The sequence below is a fragment of the Mastomys coucha genome, unplaced genomic scaffold, assembly GCF_008632895.1.
Source record: "Mastomys coucha isolate ucsf_1 unplaced genomic scaffold, UCSF_Mcou_1 pScaffold16, whole genome shotgun sequence".
NCBI lineage: Eukaryota > Metazoa > Chordata > Mammalia > Rodentia > Muridae > Mastomys > Mastomys coucha.
Genome location: NW_022196898.1, coordinates 96,257,123 through 96,282,320, shown reverse-complemented (window position 1 = coordinate 96,282,320; position 25,198 = coordinate 96,257,123). Strand labels below are relative to the sequence as shown.

Here is a 25,198-nt window from a genome sequence, read left to right as displayed (position 1 = left end):
TCCTAAGACCAGCTTCTTATAAAGTAATTTTAAGATAATATTTTCTTTTTCTCCCTGTCCAGCACTCTTTTTTTTTTCTTAACCCAACATGGTCTCATGTTTCAATCCTCACATAGTGGATGTGGACCTCAGGCCACCCCAGGGCACAACCCCGGAATTTGTTGAATATCAGTATGCCCATGAAACACAGAGTGGTATAAACAGGTATGGGTGTTGAAAAATAAAAATCGTAGTGATAACTCATCCAACACTAAAAAAGAAATGGTTGGTAGAACATCCAAGAAAAGCATGGTTTCTTTAGCAATTTACATATTAACCCTTTGTGCAGGTTATTTAAATCCAGATCAGTGACTTTCACAGTGCTACACGAAATCCCTGAATGAAGGAAAGAAAAGTGACCTGGAGATGGCTCCCTGCTGCTGGTGACTCTGATCTGCCCATCTGATCTTCAGATGCCCATCTGAGGGCACTCCTTGGAGATGTTTTCCTTCACAGCTCCAGTCCTGGTCATCTTATTTTAATGTCTATTTCTATATCACTCCATACCTTTGTGTGTTCCCTAAATGGATGGGTTGTAGTAGTTGATGGTTTTACTCTTCTGGGACTTCTTTCTGTTTTTCTCAAATCTGCTTCTTTAAGTGGGTGGGCCTTTCTGGAGTGCATCTTCCTTGGTTGTGTGTGTTCCCCGTCTTTCCCTATCCATAGGGACTGTGCTCTCTCTGCAGCCTTCCTTGTAAACAAACTTCTATTTGTTGGGCTTCTTGGACATGTCCTATGAAAAGCCTTAGGCCTAGGTAAAATTTGTATAACTAGTTTCCTGATTTTTTTCTTCTTTCTTCCTCTTCCTCCTCTTCTCCTATGTGTGTGGGAAAATTGAAGATTTGGAAATGATGACTGGTGACTTTTTTCTCTATTATATTTGAGTTTTAGTTCTGTTTTCACTACACTCAAGAAAACACTTTTGTATAGATTTGGTTTGGTGTTTTGTTTGCTTGTTTGTTTGTGGTGAGCATACTATTTATAATAATATCACACACAGTTCAAGCCCTTTTGTGTTTCCAGTAAATGTCAATTTGATGTAAAAAAAAAAAAAATTACATTTAAAAAAAGTATAAAGATAGCCGGGGACAGTGGTTGCTCACGCCTTTAATCCCAGCACTTAGGAGGCAGAGACAGGCAGATTTTTGAGTTTGAGACCAGCCTGGTCTACAGAGTGAGTTCCAAAACAGCCGGGGCTACAAAGAGAAACCCTGTCTCAAAAAACCAAAAAAAAAAAAAGTATAAAGATAGATAAGGGATGTTCTTCAGTCCAGATAGGATTGCTCATATGGGTAAGAACACAGAAACATTGTAAACGTGTGTGAACATGGTGGGGTGAGGAGGCCTGCATTGTCTTCCCTCTTTACTCTTGACATCTTTCCAACTGAAAAAAAATGTGTATTGCATATTCTTAGTTCATGAGATTCCTCAGAAGCTTCTCAGCCAGTTCCAGCAGATAATTAAGACCTGAGTACCCACTGCCTGTGATGAGCAAACTCTTGGATGCTTCTAGAAATCAATAGAGTTGAGAAGACAGCATACACATTGTTAACTGTGCCTCATTCCTCTTCTGTAGAATCCTGGCTGGAGAAGGGAAGAAACAATAGGTTTTAATCTTCTTGTGTTCAGTATCTTGTCTTTCCACATTGATGCTTGAAGACCTTTCTCCTTCCAGATTGTTCTTGTCCAACCCTGTTATTTAGTGGTTAGGAATCTATTGACTGTACCGTGTAATCCAAATGTGGTTGGCTCTGTTTGCTTCCCAGAGTTTTACATGTGGCCATGTTTTATTGACAGCGTCTTTCCTACTTAATTATGTCTTTTGTTGACAGCTCAAACTGTCTCTGTTTACTCCTATTTAGAATGCAGCTGGCAACAGCAATTGGTTTGTGAAACCAAAGCACATAATTAACTTCCCAAGTTAAGGTAGAGTTTGTTTCTTTGGGAGAGAAAGAATTTCACAGGGCATATCACTTTGCTCCACATGGGGCGTACCTACAGTGTGATCCATTTCTCATGTCAGAGTATTAGCAGAGAAAAGCAGGACATCCTCAACTATTGAATACTTTTAGAGTATCAAAAATGACTGTTTTTAAAGCTGTTTTCAAAACCTAGGAAGCCAGATAGCAATAGTCAGTTTACATATTCACACCAGTCAATAAGAATGTTGCTACTGAATGTTTCCATTCAGTCCAATGTGCAGATAACCAAACTTTGACTGAAGCATTTTAAAGAAATAGAAATTCCCTCCTACCATTGTTATTTTCAAGAATCAGTATAAATACTGCTTTTACAAAGAACGAGTGAGTTTATTCATATCTAATAAAACCAGGAAGGGGATCCTTAACCATGAAATTTAGATCATGAGATTCTCATGTCCTGGTGACACCTAGGACCAGATGAAAGCCCTCTACACTCTCCTGACACCACAATATTCTTTGCTTACATTCGTTGGACTAGCCAACTCACTTTTGTAATTTTCTACTTCTAGCTAATTTCTCCATGATCACCACATCTTCCTCCTATACATGCTGTAACAAGCAACATGGAGATTTTCTTTGCTTTCTAGAAACTAAAGTGAATTCAAGTTTAGAATTAATGTCATAACATTGGACATAGGGGTACATGTCTGTAACACAGCTCTGGCTGAACAAAGACAGGAGAATCACAAGGCTGTAAGAGAGGGTAGGAGGCTTGGGAGGCCTCTTTTACCCATGTACACACACACACACACACACACACACACACACACACACACACACACACACGAGGCAGAAGCACACGCACATGCACACGCACACACACACACACGCGCGCACACAAATACACACACGCACATGCACACACACACAGACACACACACGAGGCAGAAGCACACATGTACACAGGCTTGCCCTTACTTGGAACAAGAAAAATAAATAAACCCAGTCAAAATGAAAAAAATGGCCATAAGTATTTTTTTATTAGATGTTTTCTTTATTTACAATATCTCCTTTCCCAGGTTTCCCTCCAAAAGAAAAAAGAAAAAGAAAATAAAATAAGAAAAAAAAAATAACATAAGTATTTTTTTTAAAAAAAAAATTCGGTTGCCAGTCTTTATATCTTACAAGTTTTAGATTGTTAAATCCCCTTTTCCACTTTCAGATAAAACTGCTTTCTTCACAGCCCAACCCATAAGCATCCCATGCTGATTCATGTTTTTTTTTTTTTAAAGAATCTTTCTCTGTTCTACCCAGTGTTACATGCACACAGTTGTTTTCCTAAAATAAAATGTAATACTATTTCTTTTGACCTGCTGTTTCAAAATCACACAATTTATTGCTCTGTAGTTTTATTTTAAACTGGGAAATAAAAGAATTTGTCATGCGTGATGTTGCACACATGTAGACCTAGTATTTGAGACACTGAGGCTGGGGGATTGCAAATTTAAACCCAGCCTGCCTCAAATAACAACTTCCAGGCTAGCATGAGGTACATAGGAAGATAGGTAGGTAGGTAGGTAGATGGATGGATGGATAGATAGATAGATAGATAGATAGATAGATAGATAGATAGATAGATACGTACGTACATAGGTAGATACATACATACAAACACATATATATACAAGAAAGATAAATAAGTAAATAGATAGATAGATAGGTACGTACGTACATAGGTAGATACATACATACATACACATACATATATACATACACATACATACATACATACATACACATACATACATACATACATACAAGAAAGATAAATAAGTAAATAGATAGATAGGTAGGTAACTATATAATAAATAAATACAAAGCAAAAAAATTGTACCATATAGACAACAAAAAAGTAGGTCTAATGCTTTCAGCCTAAACATGTATTGGAAAGAGGCAAACACATTGTCTATGCGTTTTCATCCACCATTAGGAAACTCTTGTCCTCTGTACAGATGGGCAGGGAGACCTGCCCTGTGATTTGGAAGCCTGGTATGCATGTACAAAGAGTGAAAACACTGAACCAAGGGCATTGCTGTGATGAAGATAATTTTGACCTTTCAACATCTGCTTGTTGGATACAAATTGTATTGGCTGATATTGCTGGTACCTCTTAATCATGGTTAAAGTAAGGAGGGAGAAGTTATCAATCGAGTGAAGTTAAAAATGTCCAGAGTCTAACAGCACCGAGGGAGCTAAGAAGGTCTTTTGAAAATCAATTGCATTAAGTCTGTAAGCAGATGTCTTCTATTGTGATCCTAGTCATGGAATACAGGCATCAGAAGACAGTGGAGCGAGTGTGTGCAGTTCATGGGAGCACTGCCGGTTCATTAGGATTTGATTTTATATTATTCTTACCCCAAAAGGACCAGTATAATTGGATAGAGGTAAGGAGAGACTGGTAAAGGGAAAGCCTCCTTGAGCTGGTAAAAACTACTTGGCAGGAATTTTGCTCTTTGACCCCATTTCTCATAGGGCAGCATCAGCTCTCATGTGTCTGTTTCAAAGAAGGAACATTGACACCTAACTTCTGAGTCGTTGGGGAATATTGGTTCACAACTAATCCTTCTGATAGTAAAGTTTTAAACTAGTAAGAACATCCTGTAAACACAGCTGCTGAGAGCTGCCAAGGCACCTTGGTTGCATTTTGTAACTAAGCCTCCCTAGTCATCTCCTGCTTTCTAGTTAATTACTGCTTCCAGACAGAAGAGGCAAGGCCTTGAATTCGGCGTCTGTATGGTCGCATGGCCCTGTTCAGTCAAGCTCAATGCATGTTACATGATTGCCTGAGAGGAATAGAAAAGCTACTTTCTCAGTCTCTGACCAGAATGCGTGATGAGGCTTGGTGGCGGAGAGGCCAAATGGGCACAACAGCAATTACACCAGAAGCAAAGTAGTTTCCTTGACAACCAGTGTGAGGATTCATTGTGATTTATTATTTACTACTTCAAAAACTCATTCTGTGATTTAATTAAGGATTGAGATTTCCATAAAAATCTATCCCTTCCAAATGCGAATGGCCTGTGACTATTATTCAGGTGTACGTGGAATCAACCCCACACTCATGGTGTCATAAACAGGGCCAGAGGAGGTGCCAGGCGTGGTTCTGTGAGAATGTGCGTGGGTCACACAGGGAACAGTCAACATCGAGGAAATGAGGCTTATACTGGGTGATGCTGTGCGTCAGTCCTTCCTAATAACGCACTAACACAGACCCTTGGCCACCTCCAACGCAGAGGTTCCAAGTCAATTTTTACCTTTCTGTTGCGGGCAGGATTACTAACTAGTTTGCATCTCTCTGTATCAGAGGCAACGTAGACAGGTTATTTCTTTGTAGTAACCTCCATAATTACATACCTTTCATATTTCACAAATTATAGTCTTTTAAATTTAGTTGTAATCAGGTAATATTTTTGCCAGAACTGAGAGTTCAGCATCCTCTGGCTCACCATTAGCTAATGCTGTGCTGTCTGCGATTGAGCTTCCCCCAAAATCTTCCGATGCTCATTACTTCTACAGAGGGAGCTTTAAGTGAGTTACTTATTCAGCATTAATTAATAATCAAATGTGATGCATTGCCTAACATGTGCTTTTTATTTAAGCAACATAACCTTCCAAATAAAAAATAATTTTAAGCATTTAACTGAATTTCTGTTTTAAAAAAATGGTGTGTTTGTAAGTATTCTTTTTAATTAAAATAGTTCTGCTTAGCTCGTTTACATTCCTGCTGTCAGAGTTTCAGCCTGGAGATTCCATATATAATTAATGTAAGGAAAACAAGAGAGCTGTCCCTTGGTAGAAAACTGGTAATAGATTAAAATTCCAGGAATGTGGCACACTTTCTTAGAAAGATGCACTTAGGCTTGAAGTCTGGAAATATTAACCATACCTCACCCATGTAACTAGCTCCAAGATAGACAAGTCCAAAAAATATTTGGTTGTGCACTTAATATAGATTATTAAGCGCATACCCACTATTAAATATTATTTAAGAAGAATCTTTTCTTGAACCACAATTGAGGACTGAGTGTGGCCATCAGACGTAGACCCAGTTGATAGAATGTGTACAGCAAGTATGTAAAGTGGACGAGCAGTCGCTGAGGCAGCCTTGGCCACTGTCTGACAGCTGTATCTTCATTACCTGACTTAGAGGAGGTGGAGTATACAGTTCCCTCCTGGATTCCAGTTGGACCAGTTCGCACTCCTTAAATTGTGCATTACAACTTTTGACAATATTTTTAAGTTACAACCATCAGTCAAAAGCAATCAGATATTCATGGAACTGATATCAATTGTGGACATAGTAGGTCTACAGTATTTCCTTGTAAGAAGTTAGTTTGCAGTGGAGAATAGTTTGTCAAAATGCAAATAAAAGCTCCCTGGTCTAGCCCTTCCCAGCACGGCTCGTCCACATGGACGAGACTGTACAGGTTTCACTCCTCCTCAGATAGCATCTTGTTTTAACAGAATATGTCACATGTAGATACTTTAGGGGATAAAATGGCAAGAAACATACAGGAATTGATGATATTCTGTGGGAGTAGTGCTGTATAAATTGGAATTATTCCTAATTGCTAAGTGTGACAGCTTAGACCTTAGTATAAAACCTTCGGGTGTAGGAAGCAGGTGGTTTTCAGATTATGATGCCTAGAGATAAGATTGTGATTTTGCAGAAAAGTGTGAAAAAATACTGTAAATGTGCATGGTGTGTGTCTAAGTTGGGGTTTCTATTGCTGTGACTAGACATTGTGACCATGACAACTCTTATAAAGGAAACCATTTAATTGGGGTTGTTTTACAGTTCAGAGGTTTAGTCCATTATCATCATGGCAAAAAAACATGGAGACATGCAGGCAGGCATGGTGCTGGAGAAGGAGCTGAGAGTTCTACATCTTGATCCCCAAGGCCTCAGAAGGAGGCTATCATATTAGACCCTACTTTGAGCATAGGAGACCTCAAAGCCCACTCGCAGAGATGCACCTCCTCCAAGAAGACCACATGTACATGGATGCATGTCCCTGTATACAGGTCAGAAGACAGACGTCAGATCTCTCCTTCCATCCTAACATAGTGTCTGAAGACTTGCCTGAGTCAGGGAGAGCTTACAGGGCCAATGTTTGCATACGCTAAATAGTCCCAATGGCCTCTTTGGTTTTAATTTTCTTAAGAGCATATTTTTAAAGACAAGTTTCTAAGTTCATTCATTTAAGATTGTGAGTGCAGGGATTTGACTCTGCACAATTTGGTGTGGCTAGAAAGTTCAGCAGAGCCCTACACATTGTTCCTAAGAATCGGGAGTTGATCTTGATGCCTAGACAGAGAAATTATCAGACCTTCCCAGGCAGGCCTGCAGGGCTGAAAGAGTCATGTGGTAGGTGCTTGTGGGAAGGAGGCTGTGAAGGGCTTGGGTGAAGACAGTCTGGTTACATAGGAGTTGAGATGGCTATCCCTGAAAGGGTTCTACCAGGTGGTCAGAAGCAGCTCTTGATAAACAGTCCATAAACCACAGGTGCCTAATGGCATTTCTTTAACACACTGATTGTGTCTTGGAGAGTGTCACAGCTTTCTTTTGCATTTTCTGTAAAGGTCTTGGAGCATCTAAGTTCATTTAAGAAAAATGCAAATGGTTTAAAGGAGACTTACACATATTGGGATTTGTCCTGTTAGCAGAACTGTGAGCAAAAATGTTTTGGCTGGTATTTTCAGCTTATACATCACACAGGTGTTAGACTTATTTGTATTATTCCATGTGCATACATGGGAATGCAGGTGCTTTGGTGTACAGGGCCCTAGAAGACAACTGTGGAGTGGCTCCTTAGCTGTCAACATTTGTTTTGTGACAGCAAGGAGTTTAATACTGTATGATTACCATCATGACTGGCTGTATGATACAACTCTGGTCTTTCTGCTTGCACAACAGTCACTTTAGTGCCTGGGCCACCTCCCCAGATCCTGGAGTATTGTTAAATGAAAGTATTCAGTGCTAAATGATAGTAATAGCTTGGCAGACCACTCTCATGTAACCTTTAGTTACTGAAGTTCCATTCAGTCTTCCCTATTTCGTTTTATTTATTCTTTATAATTGGATTTTTATAACATTACTCTTCCTGATTTCCCTCTTGCAAATCAAGACAGTTGTCCACTTTTTCTTTCGTTCCTCTTTATTTCGCTGTGTGATGTACTCCTGCTCTGTATTTTTAAGAACAAGTTATTGGAAAGTACAAATGGACAAGTCTATTTTCGTAGGTTTGGCCCTTCTTAGAGCATGATGATTCCTCAGTAAATGTTTGAATTATTAGTAACAAGTTAAAAATCTAGATCTATGGGGAAGGGTAGGTATCTCCCAGGATGAGGAGTCAGGAGGGTCCCCAGTTTCAGGCCAGCCTGGGCTACTTGATAAGACTGTTTTATGAATAAAATAGAACAAACGCATGCCCACCTACTTAAAGACAATCCTTAACATAACAAGTAAAAGCAGGTCAGCAGAGGAAATTGAGTTAGAAGGTTAATGTTTTGAAGAATTAAAATTTGATGTCATAGTGTTTGGATATGATTGGTTACATTTGCTTATTAATATGTATTTATGAGGTAATTTCTTTGTTAGGCGATAGTGAACATAAAAGAACCCATTTCTATACTTATGCGTGCTTTCTTTTCCATCTCTATAATCAAAAACACACAAATTTAAGCTATAATGTGATGGGTACCGGGAAAACAGATAACACAAAGAAATTCCTCATCATACTAGAGGAGTCGGCAGGCAGGGCTTTCCATTGAAGATAGTTACGTAATCCCTCATCATTGATAGAGACGCTTGACATTGTAGCCTCTCTTATCTTTGCAGACCATTAATGTGTACATTGAAATTTAAAATGTTCCAGGAGTATTCAGAAATACTGCAAGTATTTGCGTGTTTGCTTTTTGGTTTTTTGTTTTTTCTTTTTTTGAGACAAGCGCTCATGCAGCTCAGGCTGCGCTTGAATTCACTGGTAGCCAAGGATGACCCTGATCTCCAGATCTTCCTGCTTGCTTCTGCCGTGTGCTGGGGTCCCAGGTGTGCACTTGCACACTCACCTCAGGGTCTGATTATTTTGTTTTGGGCAAACAGTGGACAAGGAGTCTGAGATTCAGGCATGCAGGTCTAGCGACAATGGCTGCAGGAGAGTGCACGCAGCTCTTCCCAGCTCCCAGAAGTGGATTTCCTGGTTCCCTTAAAGTGCTGTGGCTTCGAAAAGCTCCTCACAGCTTGCTGGGTAGGATCTCTCCTCAATTCATAGAGGGGATAGCACACAGGCTTCTGGTCCTCCTTACACAGGATGTATTTAGGCAAGCATACTTGCCCCCAATAATAAAATGGCATTTAAGAAAGACGATCAGTTCATCCAGCAATGTGACTTTGTGTCTTAGACTGTGGCAGTCAAGGTGACTAGCAGTATCCTAAAGGCACAGAACCCTTTATTCTGTTCCTTCAGACAGTAGAGGTCTTGAATTCTGATCATCTATCTGGCATAGGTACCCAAGACACGCTGCTGCGACTGATGCTCAGAACAATGACAGCTGCATCCCACGCCATGATGTTTTCATCATTACAATGTTTACTGGCTGTTAAATCACCTTGAAATATTTTCCTGTAAGATTTCTTAACAAAATATCCATTGTGCGTAATTCTAAAGTGTTACTGTGTAGGAGGGAAATAGAAATAAAAAGCTTAGTTGCATTAAAATGATTATTCTTTTTAATGTGTATTTAATAAATTTATTTTAGTGCTTAGAAATGTCTTTCAAAGAATTATTTTCTAATATTGCGCGCGTGTGTGTGTGTGTGTGTCCACGAAGCTTCAGTGTTACAAGCAACTGTAAGCTTACCTTAGAATGTTGCTAGGAACCAAACCCCTGCCCTCTGCAGGGGCAGTGTGCCCTGTTAACCAGTGAGCCTATTCTCTAGCTCCATAGGTAAGATTTCGATCAGTTTGTATGAGGGTTGCAGTGCTATGCCTGGTCCTTTAGATTGACAATGTGCAGGTGAAATGGCCTAGCACCCTAAGAGTGCCCCTGGTGGGACCTGACAGACCGTGCTGTGCGCTGTGTGCTGTAGCAGCATCAAAGCTAGTGTCTCAGCTTTGAAGTCACGTGACTTTACATAAAATACTTCTTAACCTCATGCCCTGAGTTGTGAAGTTCTATGTTGTTTTGTCATGCTAGACACCTGGTATAACTAATACATACATAGTTAAGTAGATAAATAAGTAAGTAAGTAGATAAATCTTGAAGCCAGAGAATATTTGTACTCCTTAGAGGAACCGAGGTAAGTGTTGGGGCTTCATGGTGTGCTGCTCACTCTGTTTGGGAAATGGCAGGCAGGACTGCTCAGCTGTGACATAGAGAATACCCCTCCGCCCCCGGGAAAGGTTTTTCTTCTAATCAGAGAAAGGAAGGAAGGAGAGTCCACAAGTAGGTTGGATGTTATTCCTGGCTTAAACTGTTCGGAGTCCTCATGAGAATTGAAATAATATGCAGTGTATGTAGAATGTACTCAGTCCTTGGAAGGGGGAGGTGGGACGCTGGGTTCCTGTCCTGGCTACCAGTGTAACTTTAAGAAGAGCAAGAGAAGAAGTAGGCCTAAGAGGGATTAGCTTAATTCTAATTGCCTGCAATTATGATTTCATCATACACAAACTATTTACATAGAGTCAGTTATGTCTGCTGTATAATTTACCAATTAGTCTTGTTTCCTTGGATAGTTGGGCATGGGATCTAGACCTCTGAGAGACTGCAGCAAGTGGCAGAATTGTTAGCCGACACATCAGGATATTTTCTCCTCCAATGTGTTTGTAAAACTGAACACTTGGCAGTAGTTATGTTTGAGTCCTTAAATGTGATTTATTTAGTATTTACAAAACCTAGAGAAAGGGTGCAAGGCTTATTGTTACTCCTATTTGATAGTGGGAATGGTGAAGAACAGATCTAGAGTTGGCAAGCCAGATAACTCTGCTAGCAAGCATTGGAAGCCTAGCTCGGATCCAGGTGGGCCTCATGAGACAGTGGACCTGCAGAGGAGCGTGTGATCAAAGAGTTCCCAGCAGGGAACCTGCCACAGAAGACCAAGCCCCCCAAGATGCATTAGCACCCAACAGCTAGCTACTAAAGTCCATACAAGGACACCTGCAAGGGGCTGGCCTATGGGTGTCAAGTAGATGCTCCCTACACCTTAGTTTAGCCTACAGGCATGCAGCACACGATTGCAGAACTAAGAGTGTATCCCTGTCACCAGGGAGTCTGAGAGAACATGTCTCCAAAAGGTGGGTGGCCTTCTAAGGACTAAGGATGCCTAGTTCTGTTTGTCTGTTCAGTAAGACCTTCGGAGACAGCTCCTATAAAGACATCAGTCTCCTCTGTCCCTAGACGTGTCTCTGCTTTTTGGCAGGATATGACGTCTCTTTTAAAAACTTAACCCTGTTAGTATGACTTGAGCTCCTGTGAATATTTGAGCTCCTGTGGTGTCTGTGCAAAACAGACTCTGTCTGACTTAGGTCTTCTGATAAGTCTCATGGAGGTTTTCTGCTTAGTGGGGAGTGTTTGAAGAGGAGGGAACTCCTATACCTTCGATAAGAGGGGATTCAAAAATGCTGAGCATGTAGGAGGGAATTGCAGTCGGAGAGGATGCTATGAACTTCTAAAGATACAGACGTGCAAATGAGACTTTAAAATAAGACAACTCTATAGCGCATGTTTGCCATTTAAGAGAATTTAATGGAACAAACAAATTGCAGCTTTTCTACAGTAGCATTCCAGGAGCAAACTCATTGCTCCTCTCCTGGATACATGTGGTTAATTTGCAGACAAATACCGTTTGCAGCCACCTTACAGAATATAAAGTTTATCACAACAGAATTTTGCCGACTGTGGGATGTACTGGGGAGATGCGGACAGAAACAGACAGCGAGGACACAGTTGGGAGATGGGGGACTTGTGAATGTGGGGAACCCTGCAGGAATCATTCACTTAAGCAACGTTCCTTTTCCCTGTGGCATAAATATGGGCCGAGGTCAGCCAAGGGAAGTGCACTGCGGCCGGGGTAAGGTGAAGGCCTGCTGAGGTGAAGGCCTGCTGAGGTGAAGGCCTTCATAGGTGAAGGCCAGCGCTGAGGTGAAGGCCTTCATAGGTAAAGGCCAACGCTGAGGGGAAGGCCATAGAGAGCAGCCTTTGGAGTAGCCACATGGGCGACTCTGCACTTCCACCCAGGGGTGTTGGCAGCTTCACTGCGGGTCACAGGAAGTGCTATATTTCCAGACCTTCCCATAAAGGGGCGGCCACTCCCTTATCTGCTCAGGTCCACTGCTTCTTTACTCATGTGCATACGCTAACTGTCTTCAGTTCTGTGTCTCGGTCCTTTGGGGTGAGTGGTGAGGTTTTATGCTCGTCTTGATGCCTGAGAACCTTTGGTTAATATGGACTGCTTTCTGCTATGCCCAAAAAGGTTTCCTTACATTGTTCTTCCCTCTATGAGTATTTATATTGGTAGTAAATTTATAATTCTGTTTTTAAAGCTGTATTTTCGTATTTATTTGTGTGTATGTTCATGTCTTTCTGTGTGTGTGTGTCACGTATGTCTGAGTATCTATGGAAGCCAGAAAAAGATGATGTCAGATATCCTAGAGCTGGAGTTACAGTTGGTTGTGAATTCCCCAAAATGAATGGAGGAACTCAGGTCCTCAGGAAGAGCAGCAAGAGTCCTCACCTCAGAGTCCTCTCTAGCATGTGTGTGTGTGTGTGTGTGTGTGTGTGTGTGTATTTGTATGTAAGTCATCATGCATAATTTTGTGCCTGTAAGTCCAATCCCAAATCACTCAATGTAATCATAATATTATTTTGTTTTGTTTTCTTGATGAAATCTCATTTAGCTCAAGCCTACCTCAGACTCAGTGTAGCTTATGATGACCTTCGTCCCTGGTTTTCCTGGGTCCACCTCCAAACTGATCAAACTCCTCAATATGCCTTGTATTTTTTTATCATGTTGTCTAATATTATGGTCCTTTCAAGGAGTAAACCATTCTCTTTTATCAAGATCCTCTAAATTACTCTTGGATTGTGGGATATTACCCAGTATTAAAATTTGTACTGTCTCCTTTTGTCCAAATTACTGTCAGATTGTTAGATTGTTTTTAGAATATATTATCATAAATGGGATTTGGTAAGGATCTTTTCTGAAAGATTGTTTGAGTTCATGATCTCAGAAATAGCTGAAGTATAGCATAAACATAATGAAAATGTGGATAAATGTGATCTTAATTGCATTCAATTCCTATTCATGATATAAAGGCAGCAAAAAAATGGATTGATGTATCTCCAACATTAAAAATGACTCAAAATATGAAGTACTTAAATTATAAACCCAATTATTGCAACAAACAACTAGATCTTTGGTAATTTGATATGAGAAAATGCGATCAAATTTGATTTTTTAAAAATTTCCTTTTGTTCTTGCCCATTAGATATAGTATTTTATGGTTTTTTGCTGCTTATGTTCATTTTATTTCCTGGGCTTTGGGAGCCCTGGCCTACATTTGGTCTGTAAGTGACATCCTAGCCCTAACTAAAATGGACATTCTTGCCTCACATGATGGTGCTCTTAATTCCCTCATTTGGGAGGCAGAGGCAGGCAGATCTCTTTGAGTTCAAGGCCAGCCTAGTAAACCAGTCAAGGCTACACAGTGAGACCTAAAGCAAAACAATGACAAGCAAACAAAACCAAATAAAATAACAGGGTACTCTGCCCTGTAGGCACTTTCCTATAAACTCTTTGACCTCAGGTTCTGGGGTCAGTGTTCCTTCTGTGCCTAGGTTTTCCTGGTCCAAGTCTATATAAAGCCCTCCACACCAAGAGAGACACAGCTGTTCATCTGTTTCGAGAAGATGGCAGCTTGTATTTCATAAATAGGACTTCATAGCAATTTCAAAAACAGATCCTCCCATATGTTCGTTTGTCCCCGGTAACTGGAACTTAATAGATACTTAGCTTCATAGGCGTGTTAAGTGTGCGGAGAGTAGGCTGAGCATCACAGTATTAAACATTTGGAGTTGCTGATCTTAATTTCTGATGAGTCTCAACTTTTAGGGTAAACCGTTTTATAACTATCAGTCTGTGAACTGGCACTGGATTAATTCAATAGCATGCCTAGTTTTCAAGTGAAGGTTCTAGAATATGGATGCCATATTTTTAAGAGATAAATATTCCAGCTCAAGCCATGTAACTTCTTCAGAAGTTTTTAATTGTTGGCCTGAAATAGTTAACATACTGTAGAGCCAGACCTTTCGGTTACAGCTGTACAGATCCTTAATCAGTTAGAAGTTGATCCATCTGACCACTCTTCGATGAACTTAGGGTTCAGTCGTAGCTCTGTGAGAATGTTCAGCCTCAAGCATCATGCATTATTTTTAATCTATCTGTATTCAAAATCAAATACCAAGGCAATATCAATTACCAGAACAAATTGATATCAAGTATTCATTGAGAAAAGACTAAACTGTTTCTATGTTTTTTCTATTACAAGTGGAAGAGTGGCTCATAAATATTTTTTTGGCTTTGTGTGTCCAAATGTATAACTGATGGTGCTATACATCTATCAGGGAAATGAATATCCAAAAATGTTATAATAGAATACTAAAATTCAAACTTTGTATAATTTTCACATCATTAAATACTATTGTGATTGTATTAAACATTAAAAAATTTGAATACAATTTTTGCCAACATTGAAGTCACTTTCTTGAATTTTGAGACTGGATCTTAATGTGTAGCTCTGGCTCACTGGCTGTCACCATATAGCTGAGGCTAGCCTTGAATTTGGGGTAAGCCTCTGTCAGTCTCCTGACTAGTGAGAGTAGCTATTGGTTAGATCAGATCTGTATTTCATTTGTACAGCATTTGCAGACTTACCGCACTTCTGCATTAAATACAGCGATCACGGCAGCCATTGTGCATGGCATTGACTATACTGCATTTCTGTATTAAACGTGATTGTGCGCAGTCATCGTGAATCTGGAGTTACGTTTTACCGAGTATGCTGATGAATAAGGTTGTCTCCTGGTCAGACGTCCTTCTTGGTGTTCGTGCTGACTCCATTTGGGAAACATGATTTGTCTAGTCCTTGCCTTCAAGTCTGGTTCACCTGAACTCTCAGTTGCTTTTCTTTTTATTTTTTATTTTAAATTGAAAATAGATTTTTTCTTATGATTCATTCCTACTAAACTGCCCCCCTCCCCGTACTTCTCCGAGCTCCACTCTTTCGCCCAGATCCCTTCAGAAAAGAGCAGGCCTCCACGAGACAACAAACAAGACAAGGCAGATGTCCTCACACCGAAGCTGGACTAGCCAACCCAATAAGAGGAAGAGTCCCCAAAGCAGCAAAGGGGTCAGAGACACGCCCACTCTCACTGTTGGGAGTCCCAGAAAAAACACCAGGGTACCAGCTGAAACCAACACGCTGAGGGGCTGCTGCAGGCCCCAGGCTCTGTGAGCCCACGGAGTCCTAAAAGACTTGATTGCTTTTGTGACACTTAATTTCTGCTTTTACACGTTTTTTTTTTTTTTTTAATAGCCAAGGACCTTTTAAATTCAGACTGTCCACTTTATAAGGATAAAATTAAAAGTATTCTAGATTATGAAGGAAAATAAACATCTGAAGTCCAGGGAGAGCTGTGCTTCTTCGAGGCATGGAGACACTGCCCTGAACCAGTTTCCTGTATTCTCTTGTAATTTGTTAGAATCTCTGAGGCTAGAAGCTGACACTCTCTGTGTTAAGATAGGATCTCTTCCTATCTGACACCAGGCAGCCTCTTCCTTCTTGATGGATGTGCTTGGCAGCTCAACACACGGAGACACACACAGACACACACAGACACACAGACACACACACACATACAGACACACAAACACACAGAAACACAGACACACACAAACACACACACACACAGACAGACAAACAGATACACACATACACACACACACACACACACACACACACACCACACACAAACATAGGCTGCATTTTTACTGTGTAGATGAGTCCCATGTTGCTCTTTTAAGGTTTTTATAACCCTGCAATAGTAGATTCAATTTATGGTGTTAACAATTTACAAAATTACAGGTTTTTTTTTTTTTAAAGTTCATCCTTTGATCAAAATGTAGGCAGACCTCAAAGACCCAAATACAGAGATGGTACCCACTCACTCCAGTGTCAAAGCCACCATATTGTCATTTAACAAATGAGACCTGCATCCCATCATGGGCTAGAGTTCCATCCTAAATTACAGTGTGACTGTTGCTAGAGTCACCCGGTGGCTTTTAGAGTGGTGTGGAATACTGGGTGGGCTTCGTATCGGCTCAAAAATAAAGGCATTGCCTCTATCCAGTTTGTTAACTTATTTAACTGATTCTAGAGTGGTCTAAGAGAGAAATTGGAGCCTGCCAGAGACATAAATGCAACAGGGAAAGTGACTTGAGCAGAAAAGAAATGAATGCTTTTACCTGATTGATGCGTTTTTTCAATGAGGTGAAATTTTAAATGTTGTTGTTTGTTTTGTTTTGAAGTTTGCATTATAGACTAGTGTGTTTCTTTGTAGCCATTTCCTGCCTTTGTATTCTGAAGGGAGGCAAAGGCTGCGGATCCTCTCCTTTTACTTGTAGAGGCATCTTGGAAGTTTTAATTATTTCAGTAGCATCATTAAGAGTGATAGCCCAGCCCTTACATTGCGCAGGAGTATTTTATATGTGTGGATCTCTTATGTCACTAGTTTGGTCAGTTGTCCTCACAAGTTCCTACCATCCTTTAGAACGTTGTCTTTGCATCTGAACGAGACACCATCGCCACCTTCAATCCAAAAAGAAACCAACACAGCCCTAGTGACTTTGTATCTTAAACTTTGATGATTGCAGCATTAATCAATCCAAATTTCCACACTGTTTTGTGGACATAAAAGGAAACATTTCAACATGTTTTGGGCCTCTAACATTAGTTTTCCTTAGGCCAGGACACAGGAAGTTTCCTGGCTTCCTCTTGGAATCCAGTTGGATTTTTCTTCTTCTTGGCAGAAAAATCTTTTCTGATGTTTTATCTTTTCTGATGTCTGATGTCTTATGTGGCATTCTTTTATTTACTTTTTTTAAAGGGAAAATTCTAAGTTAGTTACTCCTTTGGGGACTTTAAGGAAAACAAGTGTATGTATCTTTTAGAAGGAATGTAGGACTGTGATGGTAAGCACGTAATTCCAGTACTTGAGAGGTGGAGGCAGGAGGATGGCTAGTTTAAGGGCAACGGCTGCTACAGAGTGGGTTCGAGAGCAGCCTACAACACGTGATATCTTGTCTCAAAACAAACATACAAAACAACGACAACGAAAACCCAACCAAACTAATAATAACAAATAAAAGTGTATGTGATGGAAAGTTAAAAGTGTTGGGCCCTTCTGTGGAAGAAACTGGCCAGCCTTTTTTCAAGGCCAAATGCTTGGCATGGCTTACTGGAAAGGCAGGGGTTTGGCGGGGACTCATCCCGTAGGAAGGAGCCTCCTGAGCCCTCCTCCTTTGGCCTCTTGTTTGAGTCAGCAGAGGTTGCCTGTAGTCACCCTAGGGTTCCTTGTTCAGGACACAGAGACATGTGTGGGTGGCTTCTCTGTGGTCTCAGAGTTGTTAGCGCGGACTCTGGCGTCTGCATTAATTGGCTGCCTTGAAGTACCTTCCCTGAGCTGGGTGGAACTGCCTCACACCTTTCGAGTTTATTACTACCTAATAAAACTTCATTGATGTGAAAGTCCTACATTGGAAATACACTGTTGTCTCTGGTGAGAACCCTTTTACATTGACCTTTAAAAAAATGAGGTTGTGATTAGTAGCTTTCTGCTGTTTTTTTTTTTTTTCCATTGTATTTTAGTAAAAGTATTGTTCTTATCTGAACCCAGCAGGAGGTGGAGTAACACTCCGAGTTGGTACTCACTTTGATCTGGGAGAGCTGCCCTCCGTGTAGTTGAATGGAAGTCACAGGACAGGATGGAACCCTGCTTAGTCAGCTTGGCTGGGTGTGCTCTACTGGATGTAGAAGTCAGTTTCACAGTTCGTGTTCTTCCTTCTGACATCACTGCTTTGAAGGACATAGTTCTCCAAGGCTAGAATTAATGGGATTCCGATAACAAAGGGCTATAAAAGGGAATTGTAAAAGTGATTGTGTTCTTCAGTGAGAGGTGACAATCCCCTACCTGAGATGAGAAATCATCTTTCTTTACTTATTCTGTAATTATTTCTAGTTTCTTTGTTGACAACGCATGGATTATAGAGATGTTCTAGAGAGCTTTCATTTAGTCATACAGAGTGAGTGACCTAGAAAGATCCCGTTCCTGATGCTAACTCCTTATTAGCTTTTAGCTGTCTGAGAGCGGAAGTGTTGTGAAGGATATCTCATTTCCTGGAAGAGAAACAAGTGGGTCTTGGCTTTCTGCTGTCGTGTAATTCATGGCTAGAAAGGTGGAGTGACTCGGATCTGCAGCTCTGCACCCTTCAGTAGGCTTGGTTTCAGAGGGTGAGTTGGATAAAGACCTTCTTCCCAAGGAGACACCTCCATCCATGACAGTCGTCCGGACGCAGGTCCATAGTCATGTTGACTCCGCTGTAGTCCTGGTGTCCAGTAGAGCAGCAGGACTCAGTAGGTGCGGTGTGAGTATCCAAGCCCAAGGCCAGCCTTTCTCACTGTCAGGGAAGCCTTGAGCTGGTTTTTATTTGAATTCTTTTTCCTTTTCTTTTGAGTCAGGGTTGCATGTAGCCTAGGCTGACCTGCAGCTGAATGTACAGCTGGGCATGGCCGTGGCCTTCTGTTTCTTGCCTCCTATATCTCCGGGGAGCAAGTATACACCATAGTACCTTGGTTATGAGGTCCCATGGTGTGGACTCAAGGCTTCCTGCATGCAAGGGAAGTGTTCTAGCAACTAAGCTACAGTCTCCGGGCAACTCCGTACTACTAAGGTAACTTGCTATGCAGGCCATTGGAAGGGTTTCTGGAGCAGCTTGGAAATCCGGAAGCCTGGTTCTGACCTTTGGAGAGGTTGTGCTTGCATGCCGAGACTCTTAAAAAACAGCTTTTCCTGAGGCTTAATGTTATTTTTGTAGACATCCTTGCTGGGAGGTTTTCCTTTAAAGTTCAGGATTAAACCTGTCATATTTTATAACTTTAAACTGCAGTGTTTTAATGACACTTGTGAATTATTACCCAGTGGTGGATAATTTGGAAGTTTTTACGAGAGTGGGATCAATTTCTTTCTAATAAGTAATTTAATCCCAGATGTTTTGAAGGACTCTTAATGAATTATTTTCTCAGCATTCTGAGAGGACCTCCAAAGCTAATATTTGACCTAGCAACTGGTGGGAGTCTTAGCATTTTACCTTGGCGTGTCCAGAGGGTGACCAGGATTAGTGATACTTAACTTTATGTAATTAGAGTTTTCAATTTTTCATTATATATTTATTTAAAAATTTAAAAAGTATATTTCCAAAGATAATTACAGCATTTTTCAGATTTAAATTGATTTTACTTAAGTTACTGTTAACATTTAAAAATAATAAACTTTTTTGAAATACTTTTTGTTTTTTTTTTTTTTAAGCATCCAGTTGAGGTTTTTTTTTTATTTATCTAAAATAAATAGCTTGATTCTAAACCCAAACGGCACAAGAAGTAAAGGCAGGACATGGGAAGATAGACCAGTTGGTAGTTGGGATGTGAATCTCATCCCTGGGATCTACATGGTAGAAGAAGAGGAATTATCCCTCCCAGGTAGTCTTCTGGCCTACGCCCACATTCAGACACTTAAATAAATGTAACAAGGCTGAAGAAACTAAAGCGTGCCAGGCCTCTGTGTTGAGCCGGGTAATCACATGATCTTGAATGAACAAATTTTTTTTTAAACCCTCTTTGTGTTTGGGGTTCATGTAACCCACTGTACATAAAGACTTCCACATTTTCTACACCAGTATGCTTACACTAGCCCATGGGAGTTGCACACTTTTTATCTTTATTGTTGGTATTAAACACAAGGCCACAGGTGAATGGTATTTATAGTCTTATGTGTCCTAGTTTGGGTTTCTTAGCACATATATACCTCAGAGGGATTGTGTAGCAGTGGACACAGGAACCCTGATGTTTTAGAGGTTCCTTTTTACCTGTGTGTGTGTGCGTGTGCGTGTGTATATGTGTGTGAATGTGCAGATAGGCTATGGTGTGTCTCAGAGGTCAGAGGATAATTTTTGTGAGTCAGTCGTCTGCTGAGTTGGTCCCATCCATTGAACTCAGGGCTTCAGACAAGCACCTTAACCCTTGAGCTCTTTCATTAGTCCTGATGAGGGTATTTTAATAACTGGAGTAGTCATGAAACTGAAGCAGCATCAAGCTCCCACAAGCTTAGATGAAATTATGTTTCTACCACCCTGCCTTTAGTCACAGAAAGTTTTATTAAGCTCTTGAGATTTTACACATTGTGTTTCATTGACATCATGAATATGCAGAGGTAAACGGAGCTGTTGAACTATTAGGGGACTAATTTCTCTTCGACACTTGCTCTTAGCTCTCTTTCCTTGCTGGAAGAGACCTCATTGACATATGTGAATGGAAGCAATTCAGAGATTTCATAGGCCAGCCCTCTTAATAAACGCTGGCCCGAGTTAATGTCTCAGGACAGCTTGAAGTCACAGCCCCAGTCCCACAGAGGTCCCTGATAATGAGAAGCCGCCTTTCCTGCTAGGACCCGAGTACAGCATGAGCAGTGGCATCCGTGACGGGTTAGTCCAGAGTCATTAAGAAAAGCAGTACCAGAGACCTTGAGACTTTTCCATTCTAGTTAGTAAGAACCCCTTTTATAGGCACGACTCCCACAGAATTGTGTACAAGCCTGTCTAGAGACAAGGTCAGGAAGGTGAAATGCTTGCCATCACTAGCCTCACGTCCAACAAACGTGCTCTTGGTTGACAAAGCACCATATCCTTTTGCCAAGATGCTTATGGTTCTGACAACCAGGGGTGGCATTCCAGTGGTGACCTTTCCGGTTCCATCACCGCAGAGCACCTGTTCCTGGGAGCTTTGTCCTAAATGCAGATGATTTGAGGCTCAAGCCCCTGCACCTGTTGCCTGGAGGTGTTTACTCCAATCACTAGCCTCCAGCAGGGAGAATTACAGCTTGGCGTTTTATAGCTTGGGGTAAGAAACTGAAGAACCATTTGTTCTGAAGGGAGAAGCAGAGCAAAGCAGTTCATTTCAGTCTAAGCGCTGGTCTTTGGCGGTATCCACATTTGCCCAGCTCCGAGATGCAGTATCGATTTTTTTTTTCTTCTCACAGAAGCCTCCTCCTAGTTTTTTCTTCAATTGTCAGCTAGATGGATTGGATTACACTTTGCTGTTTTGAATGCTTTGGGGGAGCTGGGGGACACCAAAATAAAAATAGATCGCAGGTCCAGCTAGGAATAGATGTTATAATAATGATGTGGTCACGCGGCTTTAATTTAGGGAATGTGTGATGTTGGTCATGTTGATCCAGCCAATCGACCAAGTATTTGACCCTCACACAGAGTTTTCTTTTCTGTTCCTTTCTCTCCCAAGACTGACAGCAGGCAGCACAGCATAAGCCCGCCCTCCATAGCAACTTACGGCTGATGGCTGTCATGAAGTGGAGAGTCATCGTGAAAGCAGCCAGTCAGAGAGCATCCTTACAGCATGGGAAACCATGGGGAACTTAAATCTCCCTTAGCCTCTGTGTCTCCCTCCGTGAACCAGTGACCTTAATGGTTGCCGTCAGTAAGGGGTTAGCCATTAAACATTTGAAATATCTTCATAGGTGTTTCTGACAGTGGTGAGGTAAAATTGTTTGCAATGACCATTTTGGGCTGTGGAAATGAACTAAAGCCGAGTAGCCAATGGTGACAACAAGGTAAAGGCACGCTGAGGATGAATGGAGCAGTAGATCTGGGCAAGACCCACAAGAGTAGGCAATCGTGGCAGTGGCAAGGGATGAAAACCAAATCCACAGTCGCCAGCAGGATGTTGTCTTACCAGAGTCGCCAGCAGGATGTTGTCTAAGACAAACGCACAGTTTCCAATAACGATTCTTTGAGATATGCAAACGAGCAAGATAGCCGTACTCAGGAGACAAGGCATCTAGTAGCTGCTGCCTCAGAGAGAGGCCCAGTTGATAGATTTAGCTGGTAAGCATTTCAAAGTAGCTATTATGGATATGTTCAAAGATTAGAATAAAACCATATTAGAGAATTAAGAGGAATTATGATGACAGAGAGCTAACAAATACAGGGTCTCCATAGAGAAATAAAACTATTTTTAAAAGACCCTGGAGACGGTCTTGGCACATCTCCGCTCTATCACGGCTGTAAGTAAATTAGTATTTTCTCCACAAACACACATGTCCCAGTTTACTCTACACCAGATCCTTCCTACATGGGTCTGGCAGAGAGCTGCAGGCTGTGCCCTCTAAGGCCTTACCCAGAGACTAGTTTGCCACGGTCACCTTCAGTGTTCCTGCATGCACGTTCTAGAAGGGCCCCTCCTGGATAAAAATCACCTCTCATGTAAGGGGAAAAGTCCCATGACGAAATGAAAGCCACACCACAATGATGATTTGTCTTGTAGGTCAGGAACAAAAATGGGTAGCTCTTTTTTTCCAGGACTACGTTTCTGAGGCTCATTATGTTTGCCCGTTATAGTGAAGATGTACTGAGATACATGGCAGGGGTCAGAGGTCAAAGTTTTCAGCGAAACAACAGGAAGTGACTGAAGGAGGCACAGACTACATTTTGTTGGTGGTGGTTGTTTGCTGTTGTGGTTTTATAACTGACCCCCGTTTGTTTTTCTCTCTTCCATAAGTCTTTGGATAAAATAGCTAGTTCAGAATGAAACTCCTTGGGGCCCCGTGGAACCTGTTTAGTTTATAAGACGATTTTGAGATTTTCCTTGGTGTAGTACCCAGTGATCTGTCTTGTCCCACCACACTGCATCCGCTTACTGATGCCGGATGGCCACAGCTTGGAGAAGCAGAGTGAATTCTAGAGTAATTGTGGGTGGCTGGGAAAAAAATTGAAAACTCACATCCGTGATTACTTAGAAGCATCTCTTTAGTTTAGACTCATAAGCTGGGAAAATCCTACATAATTCTTAATTGATTTTATTCTGAAAAGGAAGTGAGAACTTAGAGAAGCACAGGAATTATTGGCTGAAGTTTTCAAGATCTCCAGACAGATACACACTCCCAGACACACGCACACGCACACGCACACAAAAGCATACCATACCAATACATACACACATGTACACATATAGACACATACGTATGTAAACACATGTAAATACACCCACAAACATACTCACATGTACATAAACACACAAACATATACATCATACACATACAGACACACGTGCAAGCACACCACACCCAAACATGCACACATGTACACACATGCATTCGTACATGTATATAAACACATTACACATACATACATATACACAGACACTTGTATACACACAAAGATACCACATAACATACAAACATAATTCAGGGACCTTCGTTTTTTCACATGGATGCATCTAATCATTATCCGTTTCCTATTAGTGGTCTGTGTGTCTCCAGTTCCACAAGTGCCACTTTCATTATGATTCTGTACCCTTCACTGGAGTCCTACGTGTGTGTACTAGGTAGTGGAATTCCGTCCAGGAGCATGTTGGTGAAGACAGAGTTCAAAGAAAGCGGCTTAGAAGCACAATCTGACAAACGGTGCTAAAGAGACACTAGCTGTACGTAACCAGTATTTGCTGTACCAGACCTGCTACTGCTATGGTCTGTGCCGTGCAAACCCCAGACCCTGAGCTCTTTCCTCCTGTGGATTCCGTGCTACAATCCTCTAACCCACTGAAGCATGCTGGCCACTCCTTTCGCTGCTTGACTGTGTGGGGTGATTGTGATGGAAGCTGTAAAATTCCCTCTGTGTTAACAAGCCAGCGCCCCATCGAGCTACCCGGCTTCTCCAGTGGCTTTCACAAGCAGAAGATTCAGTTAGATCTATACCTGTACCCCTGCAGGCTGACAAAGGCCAACATTAAAGCTTAGAAATCACGCAACTTTCCAATCAATTGTTTTTGACAAGATAGTACCAACTGTAAACTATACCCCAAGCCAGTCTTTTAGTAGCATGTTCTAATATTTCTGAGATTTTATAATAATATGATTTATCCCTTTTTAGTATGGAATTATAATTGCAAATCGCCTCTGTCTTAAAGTAGGTTACACTCTCAAATTTTATTTGATATCACTTGCTTGAATTTGCACATTACTTCCCCCACAAATAAATAAAAGCTTGTGAAGCCATACAGATATTTTTAATTAAGACAAATGTAGCAGTATTAGTTAAGTGACTTTTGAAATACAGTCAGAAAAGGGGACAAATGTAGCTGACCTCATAGGGGGAAAACACCTTGTGTATACTGATAATAATAATATAAAACCCCTTAAAACTCTAGCCTTTTATTCCATTCGAGATTCTTCTTTAGCACATGGACCTTTGTATTCTGTGGGATGCATACAACACGTACGCATTTGTGTTGAACAGGTAGACTACCTAACGTTATAGGTGACGCACTTCCTTCAGTAGATTGCGTACCTCCCAAGCCCTTTGCTCTTTGGTATTTATTGGAGTGGCTGGTTTAATGCTGTCTCCTAAGAATATTCCTCTTCCGAAACTTTTCCATGATGGCACTTTTGAAAACAGGGCCTGTTAGCTGACAATATTACCATGCCCTAGAATTTTCATTGTCATAATTATTTCAGTTAGCTTAGGAGGAACTGCTTGTATGAAGTAGTTTTACAGTAAAGATGCCGACACATGACACGTAATGTACGTGTATTAAAAATGAGACAGTAAGGATGGCATATGGCAGTCTTCCTCCTTCACCCTTGTGACAATTCTTCCTGGATTTATCTATGAATTTACTTGCTTTTATAATACATTATAGAGAAAATTACTCTTAAAGGTAATTTAAAGATGTTTAATAAGGGTGATGAGTCCAGATAAAGATGTATGAAAGTTTCTCATAGTATCTTTAGATGTCTAATTAAGAAGAAACATGAATTCCTGACTTCTCTTGACTG

General features: G+C 41.0%; 1 protein-coding gene across 44 annotated transcripts in view; it reads left to right on the top strand.

The window, feature by feature from the left end:
- Positions 1-25,198, top strand: part of Adgrl2 (adhesion G protein-coupled receptor L2) — a 636,717-nt gene that overhangs the window by 534,719 nt on the left and 76,800 nt on the right. The gene's annotated exons all lie outside the window — the stretch shown is intronic.